Below are 21,164 nucleotides of genomic sequence, written 5' to 3'. Positions count from 1 at the left end.
CATTTACCATAGTTCTAGGAATCCCGTAGAGTGCCACAATGGGAAAAAGAAGAGGTGTAAGAATTAAAAGAGCAGAAATAAAACTATAATTTACAGATAATTTCATCACTACCTAATTTTTAAAAAGCAGCAAGGTTGCTAGATCAAGATCACCTTACAAAAATCAATTGCATTTTTTCTATAACAGCTATAACTAATAAGTGATAAATATATTATCTACAACAGCAATTTAAATTATTAAATAGGGATTATTTAAGAATATACCTCCATGGAGGAGAAACAAGATGGCGGCGTAGGTAACAGCGGCACCTGCTGCCTCCCGCAGCCACATCAAAATTACAACGAAAATTCAGAACCACCGTCACTCAGAGCCTCCTGAGATCTTGCTGCACAGAAGCCCCACAGCCAGGGAGCTGAAGCAGCACCGAGACTGGGAGGAGGGGCGGAGACACGGGCGGATCGGGGTTGAATCAAGGAGACGCGGCCGCGGGCCCACACCCGGTGCTGAGGTTGAAACCCGGGGGGCGGGGGGAATCACGGCGGTGGGGGTTTCCTGGAGGAATAGGGGGTCCCAGCCCCACAGCAGACCCCCAGCCCAGGGCTCCAGGGCCAGAAAGACACGTCCCCACAACTCCGGCCTGTGAAACCAGCGGGGACTGTCCCTGAGGGTCCCAAAGGCTGCGGGAGTCCCAGGCTTTCCTGTTAAAGGGCCCGAGCACGGACTCACCCGAGCACAGACTCACTCAGACGCGCTCCCTCTGAGCCCAGCGCCGGGCAGCAGCCTGAAAGGACCCGGGACACTCGGGGAGGAACTAACCTGCCTGGAATCCGGGTGAGAGGTGGGGGGGCAGCTTCCTCCAGGCAGAAGGGCTGGCGGAGGCCATGGCTCCTGTGGCGAGTCCTCCCCGCACACAGCCGCAGGCAGGCACCATATTTGAATCGCCAGCACCTGACTCACACCTTCGGCCCCGCCCCGTGATTCCCGGAAGCCCCGCCCCCGCCCACCTGCAGGCTCAGCCAGGCCATTTCCAGGGGCTTTTCTGTGCAAGGGGCCTCTCAAGCCTCATGCTTAGGACTTTCCTAAAATCTCTCAAACAAGCAGCAGCGGGCCCCATAGAGCTTGATAAACGGCCCCAGGCCTGGCACTAGCGGCAGCCTGCATTGGCTCATAGCTTGGCCTCTCCTGGACAATGCCAAGCCCAGCACAAGTAGCAGCCACCTACGGTTTGCTGTGTAGCTCATGTTGGGTGGCCCTGGGCAAGGCACTGGCAGAGGCTGACTTTGCACCTCCGGGGAGGCCCCAGAGACAGTGCACCTGGTGGTCAGACTCGACCACACTGGATTACAACCCTACCACATCCACGAGTGACACTCAAGGGGCGCACTTGGTGAACACCAAAACCCCACTGAAGTAAATCCTGCTCCCTAGGGGTGTCTCCAGCACAGCAGCTCTTTGGCTGTAGTTGCAGCTGGTCCTCACAGCTGATTGGCCTGGGGGTCAATTCCTCCCAGGGACGCCAACAGCAACCAAGGCTCAACTACAACAGGACAGTGCACACAGTCCACACAGGGGAGCACCTAGAAGGCCCAGCTCAGGTGACTAGGGAGGCCGAGCCACTGGACCCTACAGTACACCTACTACACAAAGCCACTCTACCAATTCCAGGAGACACAGCAGCTCTACCTAATACATAGAAACAAACACCTGGAAGCAGCCAAAATATGGAGGCAAAGAAACATGTCACAAAGGGAAGAACAGAAGAAATCTCTAGAAGAAGAACTAAATGAAATAGATCAAAGCAAGCTAACAGATACAGAGTTCAGAATTTTGTTTATAAAGATGTTTAAGCAGACTATTAGGGAAATAACTGAGAAAATCGATAACATAATAAAGTACCAATTTGAAATGAAGGCTACAGGAACTGAAATGAAGAATAATTTACAGGGAATCAACAGTAGAGTAGAGGATGCTAAGAATCAAATCAGCAATTTGGAACATGAGGAAACAAAAAACACCCAACCAGAAGAGCAAAAAGAAAAAAGAATCCAGAAATATGAAAATAGTATAAGGAGCCTCTGGGACAACTTCAAGAGGCCCAACATTCATACTATTGGGGTGCCAAAAGGGGAAGAAAGAGACCAAGAAATTGAAAACCTATTTGAAAGAATTACAGAAAACTTACCCTACCTGGGGAAAGAAATAGACTTACAATTCCAGGAAGCACAGAGGGTCCCAAACAAGAGGAACTCAAAGAATGCCCACAGCAAGACACATCATAATTAAAATGCCAAAGGTTAAAGACAAAGAGAGAACCTTAAAAGCAGCAAGAGAAAAGCAGTTACCTACAAGGGAGCACCCATACGACTGTCAGCTGATTTCTCAACAGAAACTTTGCAGGCCAGAAGGGAGTGGCAAGAAATATTCAAAGTGATGAAAAACATGGAACTACAACCAAGATTGTTCTACCCAGCAAAACTATCATTTAGAATTGAAGGTCAGATAAAGAGCTTCTCAGACAAGGAAAAGCTAAAAGAGTTCATCACCACCAGACCAGCACTACAGGAAATGTTGAAGGGTCTTCTTTAAGAAGAAGCTAATGAACAAAAGAATCTGACGAACTAAATAGATCCGGAGACATTGATGCATGCAACAGACGATCATATTTCAGAGGAAAGAGGGAAGGGGGTGGAGGGTGGGAAGAGATTAACCAAAGAAGTTACGTGCATATATGCATAACACATGGACACAGTTAATAACAGGGTGAAGGCCTGGGGAGGGGGTGGGAGCGAAGTGGAGGGGGTCAATTGGGGGGAAAAATGGGACACCTGCAATACTCTCAACAATAAAGATAAATTTAAAAAAACAAACAAACATACCTCTATGGAGAGAATTTTCACACCAATAGCAGAGTTGATGATCTGCATAAATGAAGAGACAGTCCCTGTTCTTGGATGAGACCATTTAATTAATATAAAGATATTAACTCTCCCCAAATTAATCTATAAATTCACTCTAATCTAAATAAAATTTCAATTGGTATGTTAAGAACTACTTACTCTACTAAACTTACTCTATAACTTATATGCAATAATCTAAGTCCATTAATGGTTAAATCAATTTCTGTTTAAAGAAAAAATGAGGAAACTCAAAGATTGACACATATATACCTGAGAAGTTAATATATGACAAAGGGGGCACCTTAAAACAATGGAGGAAACGAATTGTTTAAAACTGGTTCACTCTCTGGACCAAAAAAAAAAAAATTTCTACCAAAACCAAGATACAAAGATAAGTCCTAGGTGGTTTAATAGACTCAAAAAGGAAAGGTAAAATGTAAAATTAATACAAGAAAATGTAGGAGAAATATTTTTATGAACTAAGGGCAAGAAAGAACTTTTAATATTTCAAAAGCACAAATCATACGCTAAAAATTGTGTAACGTGATTATGTTAAAAGTAAGGATTTATAGTTAATGAATGGCATCATGGACAAAAGTTAATAGACAGATTACAGAATAGTAATTTACAATGACAAAAGTAGCCACAGGTTTAACAGCTACAATATACAAGGAAGCCCTGCAAATCAACAATAAAAACACAACCTCAATGGGAAAATGGGCAAAGGAAATGAACAAGCAAACTTCAAAGCTAATAAGCATATGAAGATAGCTTCAGAGTGAGTATAATCAGAGAAATGCAAATTAAAACAATAATGAGCTATCACTTTATGCAAAAATTAGAAAACTGAATAATGCTAAATGATGACAGAGACATAGAGATACAGTTGGCGCAGCCAGTTTGTACATCAACCTGATGGCATCTGGCTCAATTATATGCAGATGCTGTGCACTGTAGCGGGAATGTAAATCGGTGTGCCCACTATGGAAAACATTATGAAGGTTCCTCAAAAAAAATAAAAAATAAGAGTTATCATGTGATCCAGCAATTCTACCTCTGGCTATTTATCTAAAGAAAACAAAAACACTAATTTGAAAAGATATATGCACCCCACCCCCACATTTATTGCAGCATTATTTACAGAAGCCAAGATGTGGAAACAACCTAAGTGACCATCAATGGATGAGTGGATAAAGAAGATGTCATATAGTATATACAATGGATACTATTCAGCCATAAGGAAGAATGAGATCTTGCCAATTGTGATAACATAGATGGACCTTGAGGACATTATGTTAAGTGAAATAAGTCAGACAGAGAAAGACAAATACCATATGATCTCACTTATATGTGGAATCTATAAAACAAAACAAAAGACAAAAACCAAGCCCATAGATACAGAGAACAGATTGCTGGTTGCCAGAGGGATTGGGGTGGGCAAAATGGGTGAAGGTGGTCAAATATTCCATTATAAAACTAACAATCATAGTGTGACTATAATTAATAATGCTATATTGCATATTTGAAAGTTGCCAAGAGAGTAAATCTTAAAAGTCCTCATCACAAGAAAAAAATATTTTTTAACTATGTATGGTGATGGATGGTAACTAGACTTATTGTGGTGATCATTTTCCAGTGTATACAACTATAGAATCATATTGTACACCTGAAACTAATATAATGTTGGATGTCATTTATACCTCAATAAAAAGCACTAACCCTAAAATAAAAAGATAAATTGGATTTCATCCAAATTAAAATTTCTTCTCTTTGAAAGATACCATTAAAACTCATAATAAGATGACAACTTAATAAGACAAATCCAAGTAAAAAGTTTGAACAGACATGTCACAAAAGGAGATACATAATTGCTGATAAGCACATGAAAAGATGCTCATCCCCCACATTCATCAGGGTGCTGCATAACCATTGAATGCCTAAAATTAAAAACTGGCAATATCAAGCATTAGTGGATTTCTAATGGAAATATAAAATGGTACAACCACTCTTGTCAATTTCTTGTGTATTTCTTATATGCTTACCACATGACTTAGCTATTTCACTCTTTTATCAAGAAAAGTGAACACATATGTCCGACCAAAGACAAGAACTGTTCATGACCACTTTATTCACAATTGCCCCGAATCAGAAACAAAAAAAATGTCTAAGCTGTTTGTCAGGGCTCAATCAGAATACAGAAACCACACAGTAATTTAACCAAGGGAATTTTAATGCTAAAACTTAACACCAGCAGGGGAGTAACTATGAAGGTGTAAAGAGGACTTGAGAATGTTCGAGGAAGGAACAAACCTGGAAGGGGGCCCTCTCCGTTAACCTGGGAGGCAAACCTTGTTGGTATACCTGTAATGTGATGTGAAGTGTGCTAGGAGCCCAGGCCAGGCCTGGTGCAGGTTCCAGGTCAGCAGGAAACACCCCTCCCCGGAGCTGGTGGGCGAAGCTGGCCGGTTGGGGCCCAGAGGTGAGTGTCAGGAGCCTGCTCACCAGCAGGGTGATGCAAGCCTGAGGTGAGCAGAGTCCATAATGAGAGTGAGGTGGGCACTGAGCTAGGCTGAGGCTGTGAGCTCACAGGTATTGTGTGCTTTGCATGCACAGGGGAGGCAGAACACTAGTGGACGTCCCTGTGCACGTACCTGTGCCAGCCGTGCAGTGGGAAGAAGAGAAGCCAAGCAGGAGCACACTGGACCAGGAAGTTTCTTCTCCGGCAGTGTCACTCCAGCACCATCTACTGACAAAGCTCAATACTGTTCTCACTGCAAAGGAGAAATGTTTAAAGAGGCTATCCCACTATCGCAGAGCAGGTAATGAAGGGTAGATTCGGAGTTTGAGAGGCAACAAGTTGATAACTGTCACATCTACCAATAGGCACAATGGGAGAACAGTCTGTGGTATATTAGCATAAAATACCGCTCAGCACTAAGTAGAACAAACTGCTGATATATGCAACATAAATGGAGAAATGTTGCTGATGCCAGGCTGAGCGATTCCTCCCTCTAATTCATGGGTGGGTGCGAGGATGCTACCCTGGAACCAAGTCTAGTGAAGTGGGCTTCAAAGCTCCCACCAGGACAGCACTGAGTTGTTCCCTGAGCTGGGAGCAGAAAGGCTTAGGGACGCCTGGGAAAGCTACAGCCGACTGTGGACATGGAAATATGGAGGCCAGAGGAGGGTTATTTGACTGCATTGGTCAATGCATTTTACTGCACTGGGACAAGTCTCATTCCAGGAATGTGCAATGGTGAGGGGACACAAATGTTTCCTGTTCACCAAAGGCTAGAGAGGGAGCTGGCATGGTGTCATCTTGGGTCCTGCCCAATTGGGCTGTCTGGAGGGGTGAGGAGACCTTGGGGGGCAAAGGCTGAGAGATGGTGCTTGATGCCAGCGCTGAGGAAGGGATCATAAGCAGCCACCTAGAGTAGAGCTGCATTCATCTGAGTTAACCTCACTGAAGGAGAGAGATGCCAGGATGAGAAACTGCTAAACGACCGAAGCACCCATGAGATGATGAATATTGGCTCTAATTCATCTACCAGGCCCAAGCAGGGTGCCGGCTCGTGCCCGAGGGCTTGAAACCAGACTTCAGGAGTACTAGTTCACATACTGCTTTCTTTTCCTCGCTGTCTGTACACTCTGGCGGGTCCCAAACAGTGTGATGGGGAGAAGAGGAGCAGGAAGAACGGAGACAGCAGAGTGATGAAGCCCCTTCCCCACAGTAAGCTCTCTGCCTCAGGCAGTTCCCACCTGGGGAAGGTGGGGAGACTCAACACTAAGTCATGCCTGGACATTCTTGTCACTGTTTAAGACTGTGTTTTGGACCTAAAGAGATTGTAGAATTATTCATTTCCTAAGAGAAGAAAAGCTGCAGGTCACTAGAATCTCTTCCAGAGGAGTTCACTGCACTAAATAAATATTAAAGGGCTGGTAAAAGATAAAAATAGTTTGATTACATCACAAGTGGTTCTTATTCAACATGCTTGTCTACAGTCAGGGGGTCAAAGTGAAGGCAGTCACTGCTGTGTGGCCTTTTCCCAGCAACAATCAGCTGCTTGAGTACAGGCCCCAAAAAGTCAGATTGAGTTTATCAGGGGTTGAGGGTTTTCTAGGTTAGTATGGTGGATGGAGAGAGGGTTAACGCTGTTTGTAAAGATCTATAATGATGGACCATGGCACCTACGCTGGGGAAGGTGGAGAGATAGATAGTGGAAAGTAGTGAGCATCTGGTCCTGGGAGGTCCCAGTGAGGTGGAAGGATTATTGGAATGTGGGTACCAGAGAACCCGAACTGGAAAGACAGGAGGTAGTAGTCAACGATGTTAAGTAACTTCTGTGAAGTCATACATTCACCAAGAGGGGAAGTCGGTAGCCCAATATTAGACTATTCGTCCAAAACTCATGCTCATGACCTTTCCATCTTCATAAAATTCTCTCCTAGAAACTATGGCACTGACTTGAATGGATATTGAATTTCCTGTTGCCAATTTCCCCCGTGTTTTCTATCATTTTCCTAAGGAAATAGCTCTTAGATCTTCCCATACTCTCCCTTCCCATTGTACACTGCTGAGTTGGGCCTCCATCAATCCATGACTGAAATACCAAATTTTTTAATAGCATTTACTGCTGTCACACACTTTCTAAAACATCTTAATGTCTCTGCCAAATTTTCTACCTGACACATCCAATTTTAGTTATCCCACGCCTGGTATAAAACCTTAAGTGATTCTTTATTCACTACTTTAAGTCCTAGACCTCTACCTAAGTTTCTAGGCCATCCATACTTTATCCTGCTAGTAATGAGCACCTTCTATGAAATCTGATTACAGTTATTTGTAGGAGATGAATAGGGGGACTCATGCTCTAAGTGATCTCATCGATATCCCCCCAAATAATCACTTACTAGAATTCCAGAATGCCCTAAGTGGCATACAGAGTGCTGGCCAAGCTTGGCTAACTCAGGGAGAGGAAGGGCATTTCCGGTCCACAGGCAGAGGCATGTGAAGGAGGAGGGGGCAGGCTAGCCTTTACACATCAGGGTGCCTGGCACAGGACCCACACTCAAAGAACACTTTTTAAATGAATGAATGGCTAAATGCAGGAACATTTACTAAATATATCCATCCAATTAGACTGTCAAGGACAATTCATAGTTGAATTCAAGTCCATTTTAATGAATAAGAGAAGCTCTGGAAATTTTAAGAGCAAGCGCGTGAAGTGGCTCCAAGGGCTTTATGGCTGGAAGGTTAACAATATTTGGAATGAAATGAATATCAGGATTATACAAATTCATTTTGAGGGTTGCCATTCATTTAAGAAGTACACTATGACTAAATTAAGCAAAGCTTGGCTCTGTATCCCAAATGTAGAGAGGTGCTAAAAATTATATTCAGAATTGATGGAGAAGGCTGGGAGAGAGGGCCAGCTAGCTGGTACCACCAATGCTACTTTTTTAAGTTTTCTTTTGAAAGAGAGAGAGAGATCAATTTACTGATCCACCCATTTATTGGTTGCTTCTTGAATGTGCCCTGACCCATGACTGAATCCACAACCTTGGCCTATCTGTATCGGGACAACAATCAACTGAGCTACCCAATCAGGGCCCAACACTAGCTTCCATGTACTATTTCCCTCTACTTATACCATTAAAAAAAGAACTTACTCTATACTTATCTTCTCCACTTAGAGTCTTTGAGATAAACCACAGTTGTCCTTGATGTTTGGGAGAAAGAATTCCAGTGAGAATTCTGGATGGTGAAGAGACCAAACATAAGAGGCTGATCAAGGACTATAGGAGCTACCCCTTAGGGATGATTTAGAAGCTGGACAGCCCTGGTCTGCGAGATGTTACTCATTTCCAATGCTCAAGAGCAGTATGCAGGCAAAGGGCAGACGAGAAGATCAAAAGTAAAGCTGACAATCTTAGTTGAGGGTAATGTTTCCAAGATTCAGGACATAGGGACAGTGGGATGGGAGAGAAGTAACTTCTTCAGTGAGAGCTGACAGCCATTCCAGGGCTTAGGCATTAACTTGACAAGGTTTAACCCAAACAAAGATTTCAAAAATAACCGCTTTCTACTTAAGAGGAGATGTTAAGTTGGGAGCAAGGCTTGGTAAATTGCTCGAGCTGTTTATGGGTGAATCTGAAAGCATGCTTTGGTGTTCCACATGGGCCAGGTTAGCTGAAGGAACCAGAGGACGGTAAGGGGAACAGTACCTCCTTATGCTCCATAACCTACACATGTGGCCTGACCAAATCAGTCGCTTAATGATAGATCATTAAAATAAAGGGGTATTGTTGGGGTGCAGTGGCCCCTCTAAAATCATGATCCCCTCTGTCCCCACCCCCAACTTTCCCACTGCTCAATCTTTTTTTATCTCTTTGCCCTTCCTCAGCCTGTTTTCAGAAGCAGACACCTGCTCCTCACTGAACACCACTGAATGTCTTTGAAAAAGTATCAGAGCCCCATCTTAACATTTCCATAGAGAAGCTGGGAGTGGGTGCTTGGATCCTGCTGGTTCACTCATTCCTATGGTACCATGACAAAAAAATGGGGGCTTATTAATCACAGGACCAACAGCTTCTTGCTTATAAATTGTTCCAGTATCAGAAACATTTTTCAGTGAGGAATTGCTGACAAGTGCACAATTATTTTTATATTGTGGAACATATTCATCAGCCCTAAGGCAGGGTGATCAGAGGTTGCTTTAACAATGCCACTTGTCATTGCCTGACCATTCTCATAAGTACAAGCCCTCTTCTGGTCTAGTTCTTTTACTTCCCTTAATTGCTACCTCAGGAAACTCTGTAAGCATCAGTACTTTACAGGACGTCCCAGCATGACCAAGATTCCAAATTAGCCAGCCCCCAGGAAACCCAGGTTCTATTTTAAAAAGGTGTATAAGGCAGCAATTCCCAATGCTGGAACTTAGATGCTTAGTCAGGCCTTCTCACAGAAATACTGACTCACAGCCTCCTGGGGTGGAACCCAAGATAACTATATATACATTTAATATATATATTTTTAATCCTCACCCGAGGATATTTTTTCCATTTCTTTTCAGAGAGTGGAATGGAGAGAGAGAGAGAGAGAGAGAAACATTGATGTGAGAAGTATGTGCCCTTGGCCGGAATTGAACCCAGGGCCCTTCTGTCCTCGGACCAATGCTGAGACCAGAGCCAAACTGGCGAGGGGTGAACCCAACTCTTGATGAGGTTTTTCTTAGTCTCATCATGGGTCCAAGATGTTTCATAGTGATCACTGTTTTCAACTCCTTTTATTGCTTCTTCACAAACAGAATCTTAAGGTAATTCCTTCTATATCTTGTAACATTACAACACAACAAATAATATTTTCATTTACATTTCATTAAGGCTGTTGGTACAGTTTATTTATTATGTGTAATTTTGTTACGGGTTTTAAGGTTCTGGGTAAACTCCCCCCCCCCCCCCAAAAATGTCATTTACAGTAGGTGTCTCTTCTGCATGTAACTTGTAGCTTTGGCATCCTTATTATCACACTGGCTCTATAGGATTTCTCTTCCACGTAGATTCTACTAAAGATGAGCATTTCCTTTCTAACTGATCCATAACACACTTATTAATAGCAAATTTCTCTCATGTAGATTCTCTGATTGCAGTGAAGCTTTGAAGCCTCAGAGGGGCACTAATTACATTCGTCTCATTTATAGGGTCTCTCTCCTTTCATGAATGCCAAGTTTTGCACGCTAAGAAAAATTCTTACCACACTTATGACATTGATACGCTTTCTCTCCTGAATGGAGGGTATTATGAAGGGCAAGAGTGGAGCACCCAGTAAAGCCCTTATGATGCTCATCACATAGACATAGTTTCTCTCCCATGTGGGCTCTGATAAACTCAAAGATCAGCAGCTCTGCAATAACTCTTACCGCCCTTTTCTCATTTATAGGGTTTTTCTTCAGCATGGACACTTCCATGATTGCAAGTATTTTTGTACTGACTGATACCCATGACCCCACTCATCTCATTCAACAAATATTTGCTGACTAGCTATTTGTGCCAGGCCCTGGGCGAGGAGCTGGAGACACAATGGTGAGAAAGTACACAGAGCTGTATTCTCATGATGCTCGCAGTCTGTGGAAGAAACAGACCCTGGAGGGAGGGAGACATGTGCTCTAGCAGAAGTTCTCCCCACACTCCCTACACTAGAGAGTTTTTCTCCCATGTGGAATCTGACAGGTGTGAAGACTTGAGCTCCCTTGTCACATGCACAGGGTGCACTCTCCAGTGAACATGAAGGTTCATGTTGTAACTGAAGCCCTCACCATACAGGTATTGCATGTAATGGTCTTTCTCCTGTGTAGATTCTGATAGAGAAGATCTGTGTTCCCAAGAAAACCTTCCCCACACTCAGCACACCTGTAACATTTCTCTCCTGTGCAGACATAGTGATGAACTCAATGTTAGTGTTTTTTCAAAGCCCTTACTACACTTTTATAAATGGTGTTTCTCCTGTGGGAATTCTTGGATAAACTCAAAGATATATGCTCTGACTGAAGGAGCCTTGATAACACAACATCATGTTTGTAGAGTTTCTCTCCAGTCTCACAACCTGAAAAGTGGAGCTGTGACTGAGTCCTTGACACATACTGTTCTCACAGAAAGGCTTCTCTCCTGTGCAGACTTTGCGGTAAGCATGAAAGTTTGTGTTTTATGAGTTTGTGTCTCACATTTAAACAGTTTCTCTTGTGTGGGCTCTGACGCATTCAGAGATCCATGTTCTCTGACCGAGGCCCTGCCCACACTTAGCACATCTGTCGAGCTTCTCTCCTGTGGACTCTCTGATGGATGCGGAGATTGGAGCTCTGATGGAAGCCCTTGCCACACTCCTCATACTTAAAGGGTTTCTCCCCTGTGTGGACTCTCTTATGGACATGAAGATTTGTGTTATAAGTGAAGCCTTTGCCACACATGTCACATACAAAAGGTTTCTCTCCAGTGTGGACTCTCTGATGGATGAGGAGATTGGAGCTCTGGTTGAAGCCCTTGCCACATTGCTCACACTTAAAAGGGTTTCTCTCTTGTGTGAACCCTCAGATGAACTCGAAGATTTGTGTTATAACTGAAGCCTTTGCCACACGTGTCACATACGAAAGGTTTCTCTCCGGTGTGAATTCGTTGATGATAGTGAAGATCTGTGCTCTGACTAAAGCTCTTGCCACACTAAGGACAGTCCTGGAGTTTCTTTCCTGTGCGGAAAATGGGATGCTTTGAGAATGAGAAATTGTTTACAATGATGAAAAATACGATTGTCAAGTTTTAAAATCCTAACAGAGGGTGCAAGCAATAGAATATCAGACTGGAAAATGTGGAAAACTATGTTAGTCAATTAAAAGACCAACTGAAAGAGTTCTACCAGGACTCAGAAAAAAAGAATTTAAAAGGTGAAATTATGAGAAAAATATTAAGTCATGAAGGACAGATCTAGAGATCTTATATGCATATAAGAGATCTAGAAGGAGGGAACAAACAGAAGAAATAGTGAAAATGTACTTAATCTAAAAGAGAATTTGATTGTTTAGATTGAAAGAATGTAGGAGTGCTAAATAAGAAAAGACAAACTAACATAAAAACATCTGGATGAAATTTCTGAATTTCAAGGATCCAGAAAATATCGTATAAGCATTCAAAATATTAAAAAACAAAACAAGTTACTCCCTCAAGAAGAGAATAATATTGGCGGAAGACAATGGTACAGTGTCTCCAGAGTCCTGAGGGGAAAAGACAATAGTCAAAAATCCTAAACCTACACTGATGATTCCCCTATGACAGCAAAAGGAAGACACAAAAAAACTGCAAGACAACCAAAATTAGTCGAAATAAAAACTCACAAAAAGGGAAGACATGAAATATAAGTAGAAATGAATAATGTTCCCCTATTCCCTCAATAAAACTCTCATGAAATACAAATAGAAAATGTCCCTGAGCTGGAGGACTCAGAGATGAAGAGGCTCAATGACCACCAACATGATTACAAAAAAAAAAAAAATCACATATCTAAGCACATCATAGTAAAATTTCAAAATTCCAAGGATAAACATAAAATTCTAAATGTTTCCAGAAGGGAAGGAAAAGAAAAGCAGATAAAATAAACAAAGTGAAATGAAATAAAACAAGAGAAAATGACTAAATGAATGCCTCAGATCAGAACCAGCCATATCAGGAGCTTAAAAACAAAGATACGACGGCTAGAACACGCTCGGGAGAAATGATTTGGAATCTAGAGGTCTCTACTCCATCAAACTAGCTTTCAAAAGTGGGGTGAATATGAACACTGTTCAAATCTGCAGGGACTCTGAAAGTTTATCTGAAAATGAAAAAGAAGCCCAAGCAAAAGGCAGACCTAAGATATAAGAAATTATAGAAAGAAAGGGCGCCCATAAAAATTAAGGCTAATTTAATCTCTGAGAAAATAGGGGTACAATGTTTTTAAAAATAATAATTATGATTTCAACAAAACAAAGGGCATTGGGAGAGGGTGCATGTATGTGTATGTATCAAAACTAAGTACAAGCATGTTAATGGCCTTGTCTTGTTCTGGAGAATGGAAGTCATAAACCCTGATTAACATTTGCCACTCACAGAAAAATAATTTTTAAAATGTTATAATTTTAAGGGTAACTAATTGAAGGATTAAAAATAAGAGGTAGATTTTCCAAACAATAATAGGGGGAAAAGGAAAAATACGAGAATTCATTAGAACTCTGGAAGAGATTGGTGAGTCAGAAAAGATAAAAAGAAAGATGGGCATAATATATTAAGTGTAAAGTACAGATTAGAAACATATTCATTGTATAACCCCATCTTGTATAAGCACATATTTACATATATGTATATATTATGTATCAGAGATAATGGAGGTGTACAAATAAAATCTTACAAGATGTTTTCTCCAGTTTGTTGGTTTGATTTTTTTAACCTCACTCATTTACTTTGATTTTTTGTTTTTGCTGCAGTGTTGTTTTTAATACGCTTGATTTTATAGAGCAATTTTAGGTTCACTGAAAAATTGAGCAGAAAATAGAGTTCCTGTATACCCCCTGGCCATCCCCCACCCCACAAGCCTTCCCCCAAATCAACATATGGCAACAAAGTGGTACATTTGTTATAATCAATGAACCTACATACGTTATCATCCAAAGTCCATAATTTACATTAGGATTCATTCTTGGTGTTACACATTCCATGGGCTTTGACAAATGTATAGTGACATCTATCTACCATTATAGTATCATACAAAACAGTTTCAGTGCCCTAAAAATCCTCTGCGCTCTGCCTCTAACCCCTGGCAACAACAGACCTTTTTATTGTCTCCATAGTTTTGCCTTTTATAGAATGTCATAGAGCTGGAATCATACAATATACAGCCTTTTCAGATCGGCTTCTTTCACTTAGTAATATGCATTTAAGTTTTTCCTGTGTCTTTTCATGGCTTGATAGCTCATTTCTTTTTAGCACTGAATAATATTCCATTTTTAATGGAATATACTTAAAAATAAAATGTGGGATGGAATTTCATTAATCATCTAACAGATTCTACAGGAAATATAGTTTTTCAAATTGAATTTTTATAACTTTTACATTTAAGACGATAAAATCAACAATTCACAGACCTCGCTCAAATTTCACCAATTTTATATGCACTCATTTGTGAGTCTATGTGTAGTTAGTTCTATGCAATTTTGTTACATATGTAGATGTGTAACTACCAAAGTCAAGATACAGAACTGTTTGATCGTGCTACTTTCTTATTATTATTATTGATTTTGGAGAGAGGAAGGAAGAGAGAGAAACATCGATCAGTTGCCTCCCGTACTCGCCCCCCACCAGGGATCGAACCTAAAACCTAGGTCTGTGCCCTGATGAGGAATCAAACCCTCAGCCTTTCGGTGTACAGGATGACACTCCAACGTACTGAGCCACCCGGCCAGGGCCCTCCTGCTACTTTTATAGCCAGACCTATCTTACTTCCTACTTCCCCATCCCTAATCCTTGGCAATCACTAATCTGTATCTCTATGATTTTGTCATTTCAAGAATGTTATATAAATGAAATAATACAGCATGTAATATTTTGAGAATGACTTTTTTTTCACTTAGCACAATTCCTTTCAGATTCAAACTTTTGTGTGAATCAATTGTTTGTTCCTTTTTATTGCTGACTAGTATTCCATAGTATGGATATATCAGAGTTTAAGAATTCACCAACCAAAAGACATTGATATGGAAAGGTTTGGATTTGGCTTAGTGTTTAAGCTATTCAATGAGAGGGAGGCCGGTTGATTAGATTAGGGTAACAACAGTGGAGATGGTGAAAAGTGATTGATTCTGGATATAACTTGAAAGCAGAGCTGACAGATTTGCTGATGGATTGATTTGGGGGTGAGAGAGAAAGGAGTCAGGATGACTCCAAGGTTTTTGGCCTAAGCAACTTTAAGAGTGGAGTTTCCATTTTATTGGGAGGAAGAGAAGACTAGAGGAAAAGCAGGACTAGAAGGGGAAGGGGAAAAATCAAAAGATGCTAATTCTTATTTTTTAAATAGGCAAATATCATGTGTAACAAAGCAATTGGAAAAAGCAAAGCTGATCTGGTTCTGCGTCTTGTAAAAAAAAGAGAAAGATAGGCAAATTTAAAAAAAATGATTAGGAGCAATGAGAGTGTGAAGAATGGGCAGTCTCATGATGGGAATGTAAATTGACTCCAACTTTTCAGGGGACAATTTGACAGTAACATAAATATATAATCTCTGACCCACCAATTCCTCTAATAAACATTTTTCCTATAGAAATATTAGAACCAAAAATATCCAAAAATACAAGCACAAGGACAGTTATTTCAGCATTATTTGTAATAGAGAAAAATTGGTCTTAAATATCTATCAATAAAGCACTGGTTAAAAAATTAACTTCAGTATATCAATATATCATACAATGGAATGTCATACAGCCATTAAAAAAACTGAAATGGCTCTAAATAATGAAAAAAGGTTGAAATGGGTCTAAATATTTTTGACATGTAAATACATGCGACATAACCGAAAAGAAGTTGCAGAACTCATTTCTGTAGAATAAACAGATACACAAACAGATACAAAATAAACACAGGCATACCTCACCTTATTGCCCTGCACTTTATTGCACTTAACAGGTGCTGTACTTGTTACAAGCTGAAGGCAACACCCTCCACCAGCAAAAAGATTACGACTCACTTTATTGTGATACTCCCGTTGTTACAGTGGTCTGGAACCAAAATCACAATATCTTCTTTTGGGGTGATGAAAGCGTTTTGGAACTTATAAAGGAGGTAATTACACAACACTTAGATGTACTTAATGCCACTGAACTGTACAAGTTAAAATGGTTAATTTTATGTTATGTGAATTTCATCTCAAAAGAAAAGAAAGAAATACAAATAGGGGAGGGAAAACAGGTTTTTATTTAGGTAGCAACATTTTCTTTCTTCAATAGCAACTTAGACCCTCTGAGATTTGAATCTCAAGCCTTTCCTTAGTTAATAACACTTTTAGAGCCCAAAGCTTTTAACAACCAAGGAAACAAAAATTCTCCAAAGAGTAGTTGTCCTCACCCACTAACACCAGGTTGCCATAGATCTCCAGCATCACCTCTTTGTACAGGCCCTTTGTGCAGGGTCCAGTTGCCCCAACTCCTCCTCAGTGAAGTCCATGGCCACATCCTTGAATGTAACAGGTTCCTAAAACACCAATGAACAGTAAGGCCTCTTCAGTGAGCAAGCATCTACACCAGCATTTGTGGTACAAAGGGTAAACTTAGTAACACTGAGAAAGGTAGACAGAATAAAAGGGACTTCAGAGTCTGCCCAAGCCATGAGAATAATTAAAAGAATAAAAAATTTTAAAAATACATATATCTAGCCCAGCTGATGTGGCTCAGTGGTTGAGCATCGCCCTATGATCCAGGAGATTGAGGTTCAATTCCCAGTCAGGGCACATGCCTGGGTTGCGGGCTCGATCCCCAATGGGGTTGTGTGCAGGAGGCAGCAGATCAATGACTCTCTTTCATCATTGATGTTTCTCTCTCTCTTTCTCTCCCATCCTCTCTCTGAAATCAATAAAAATATATTTTAAAAAAATACATATATCTTATACAGAGGTTCACCAACACTAATAGTATGAAGAGCTCTTAGAAATCAATTTTCAAAAGATAAAGTGCTCTAGTTAAAAAAGGACAAATGAAAAATGATCTGAAGCCATGGCCTGGTAGCTCAGTCGGTTGGAGTATTATCCCAATATGCCAAGTTGTGGGTTTGATCCCCGGTCAGGACACATACAGGACTCCATCAATGAATGCATAAATAAGTGGGACAACAAATCTCTTTCTCTCTCAAATCAATAAATAAAAAAATTAAAAAATGATCTGAATGAATAATTCCTAGAGGAAAAACAAATGGCCAATAAACACATGAAAAGACAGGCTGCCTCACAAATTATCAAAGAAATGGACATTCAGATAACCATGAGACATTATTTTCCCCTATCCATTGGGCAAAGATTAAGACTTATACCCATTACTAGTATGAGTGTGAGGAAACAGGTACCTTCACACACTGTTGGGAGGAGTATAAGTTGTACAAACTTTCTGGGAGAACAATTTGCAGTCTTTATCAAGCAAATCCTTTGATCCAGCAATTCCAGTTCTAGAAGTTCATCCTCATTAAGATAACTAATAACTTCCTTGCTGGTAAATCCAATGGAAAGTTTTCAATCCTTTTTATGCTTGACTCCCTAGCATTATTTGGCCCTGTTGCCCACAGGGTCTTCCTCAAAACTCTCCTCTTAAGGTCTGGATATCACAGTAACCTGGTTTTTCTCCTACCTCTCTGATCACTGCTTCAATCTGTTTCTCTACTCAACTCATCAATGTTGGGGTTCCCTGGGTTGGATCCTAGGCCCTTTTCTCATTCTCCCTATGTGATCTCATCTATTTGGATAGCTTCAAATGTCATCTGAATGCTGACAACTCTCAAATGTACATCAACAGCTAAGTCCTCTAGCCAAACCTAGAGTTCCAGACACAAACATCTAATGATGAACATTCAGTGTGAAGCACAGTGCCTGATCTATAGTAGGTAATCAATAAATGCCTACCAAATGAAATAAATATCCACTTGGATGTCTCAAGAGATCTAAATCAACATGCTCAATTCTGACTTTATCTCCCTTTCCAAACCTGCTTCTTTCCCACCGTTCCCTAAATCAGGAAACCACACCTCAACCAATCAGATGTTCAAGTCAGAAAAATAGGGGTCATGCTTGACTTCTCTCTCATTCCTCACGTCTCACCCATCACTAAATCATGGATGACTTTGAGGGGTTGAAGACTTCAGTAGAGGAAGTAGCTGCAGATGTAGAAAGGAAGTCAGTCAATAGATATGGCAAACTTCATTGAGGTCTCATTTTAAGGAATTGTCCCAATCACCCCAACCTTCAGTAACCACTACCCTGATCAGTCAGCAGCCATCAACACTGAAGAAAGACGGTCCACCAGTAAAAAGATTACAATTTGCTGAAGGCTCAGATGATGTTTACCATTTGTTAATTAAGGTATGTACATTGTTTTTTAGATATCATGCTATCGCACACTTAATAGACTAAAGTATAGTGTAAACACAATTTTTATATGCACTGGGAAACCAAACAATTCATGTGACACCCTTTATTGTGATATTTGCTTTATTGAAGTGGTCTGGATCCAAACCTGCAGTATCTCCGAGGTATGTCTATGAGTATTACTCAGAGATATCCCACACATATTTTCTCAATTACTGATGGGTCGAGCAAACAAAAATAAATCAGTAAATATACAGAAATTTTGAATGACTCAGATCTTATGGACACTTACAGAAGTTGGCACCTCCCATCAGAGAATATACATTCTACTCAAGCACACACGAAACACTGTAAAACATCATATACTAAGCCATAAAGAAATCAGCAACAACAACAAAAAAACAAGACTTACAAGAGGTATGGAAAGTCACCATATACTCAAATCTTCTCTTTAAGAAATGAAAGCTCACCTCCTTCAGAAAGTCTTCTTCAATTGCCCCAGTGCACAGTGATTTTTTTCCCCTCTCCTTAGCACAGGTATGATTGACTGCAGTCCTCTAAATGGAACTTAAGAATGGCTTCTGATCGTTTTATTTAACATACACATGAGAAGTAATAACTATTTTATAATATGTGTATATGAATCTCCCCCAAAGAAACCATGCATTTTGAAGAAGCGAATCTAAGTCAATTTGTTTAGAAACGAGCATGGAGCAGTCATGATGAAGTGGATAAATGAATGAGCAACATGTTAGGTAGAGAAGAGACCTAACTTAAAGGAGGGCACCAGGCAAGAAGAGAACATTCCCTTCGGAGCCTTTTTTCCCCCCCACAGATTAGGCCCAGCCCTCTATATGTGGACAATTTAGGCTCAGTCCCTGAATGAGAAGACCTGTCCACTGACAACAGGTACAGGAGAGGCAACAGACCAAGAGATAAATCCTGGGTCCACCATTTAATAGCTTAGTGAACTTGACAAGGTCTCTAAACCTCACTGGGCCAGTTGTTACTCTTTTTCCTGAAGAGTAGACACATTCTAGACTGAAAATGGAAAACTGCACCTCACCTGGGAATTGGTCATCTCTTCTTTCTCCTGGGCGAGGTCCGAATGAACTGGAGGAGAAAGGAGCCGGGAGCCCACGCCAGAGCTGCAGCTCCCAGAGCGGCCCGCTGGGGCAACCGCTCAGCCTCGCCGGGATCGTTCCCTCCGCCGCTCTGCCCGACGATGCCTGCTCTTCTCCACGCCACAGGTCATCCACCGTCTCTAGTAAGTCGTCGCCCCACTATTCTGAGTCAAAACTTCCATGGACTCTCTCTGTTCTCTGAGGGTGGTCACTCGACCCGAGCCTTGCTAAGTAACCTCTGAGCCCCAGCAGCTCCGGAAGCCCTTCCTGCTCCAGGCTCCAGGCTCCAGGCTCCAGGCTCCAGGCTCCAGGCTCCAGGCTCCAGGCTCCAGGCTCCAGGCTCCAGGCTCCAGGCTCCAGGCTCGGCTCGGCAGTTTCGGCGGGAGGCCTCAGGTCGCAGGCGGGTTCCAGCTGCCTTCATCCCTACGAGCAAGGTTTTGTTCCTGTGAGCTCAGAAACACCTTTTCCTTGGCTGGCATCTTTCTGCTGGGCCCCAAATCTCTGTACCCCCTCACCGCCCCCCCCTACCCCCCCCCCTCAAGAGTCCCACAGTCGGAAACCCAGTGGGGCTCAAAGTTAACGCGAAGCACCTCCCAGGAGGAACGCAGGCTACGGACCTCTGTGCACAAGGACTGCAAAGCGGGCGACCAAACACTTGAGGGAGAAAACTGAGGCACCGAAGGGTGGAAACACCCGACACACGCTACTCTGTGAGGGGAGCCCCGCGGCCGCCTGCCGCCGCCCGCCCTCCGGGGATGGCAGCCCACCTGGGGGCGCTCGCAGCCCGGAGCAGCGGGGCACTGGGCCGCCGAGCCGCGGCTGGAGTCTGAAGGAGGAAGGGATCCTGGAGCCACTCCGGCGACAGACTTCTAGTGCTCTTGTCTGAGGTGAGCAAAGCTGGGAGAAGCGACTGCTTTAGGGAACCTGGAAGGATCCCGCCCTCCACAGCCAAATGGTGGGCGCCGCTATTGGGGGGGGACCACCGCTCCTGGGGCCCCAGATATAGAGCTTCCGGTCCTTCAATCCCACCCCCACTCTGGCTCTCTGATCTCCATCTTCCCGCTGACCCACGGTGCACCTCCGAACCCCAGCCCAGAGTTGAGTGCGAAGACACGCCCACGCTCACCTGCCGCGGACCCGCCGCGGGAGCCGAGGCCGCGCCCCCTGCACGCACGTCTCACTGCGCATGCGCAGGCAGCCAGCGGCACCTCCCACAAGACCCCGCGGCGCGCCGCCTCAGTCCGCGCGGCCGCTGCCTGGGTGACCTGACCCGGCACTCGGCGCTGCCCCATCCCTCACGCTGCGGCCTGTGGAGATTCCTCTCAGCCTTGCTGAGGGGTAGAAAATTCACTTTTTGTTTTTAGTTCCTGGGATCCTACAGTGGGAGTGACTTCCGATGCAGAGGCTCGCGCTGCACCACGGAGCTCCGAGTGGGGCCGGGGTGAGTCCGCTTAGGATTTTCCTCCCCTTCGGAGTCTGGCTCCTTATCGATTGGGAGCCAAGAG

At 42.6% G+C, this 21,164-nt stretch overlaps 1 long non-coding RNA gene across 2 annotated transcripts; it reads right to left on the bottom strand.

Moving 5' to 3' along the window:
* Positions 1-14,568: 14,568 nt before the first annotated feature.
* LOC308560338 lies at positions 14,569-20,847 on the bottom strand. 2 transcript variants are annotated; one of them, XR_013999324.1, is made up of 3 exons: positions 20,786-20,847; positions 19,602-20,082; positions 14,569-16,659 (listed from the first exon to the last, which is right to left on the bottom strand). It is a non-coding gene; the product is annotated as an uncharacterized lncRNA (long non-coding RNA). The 2 variants fall into 2 exon arrangements; XR_013999325.1 differs by lacking the exon at positions 20,786-20,847 and adding an exon at positions 20,427-20,743 and having other exon boundaries at positions 15,791-16,659.
* Positions 20,848-21,164: the final 317 nt, after the last annotated feature.

Source organism: Miniopterus schreibersii (genome assembly GCF_964146895.1).
Source record: "Miniopterus schreibersii genome assembly, chromosome: 8".
Classification (NCBI taxonomy): domain Eukaryota; kingdom Metazoa; phylum Chordata; class Mammalia; order Chiroptera; family Miniopteridae; genus Miniopterus; species Miniopterus schreibersii.
The sequence above is the reverse complement of the archived record's forward strand: the minus strand, read 5'-3'. Positions and strand labels throughout refer to the sequence as shown.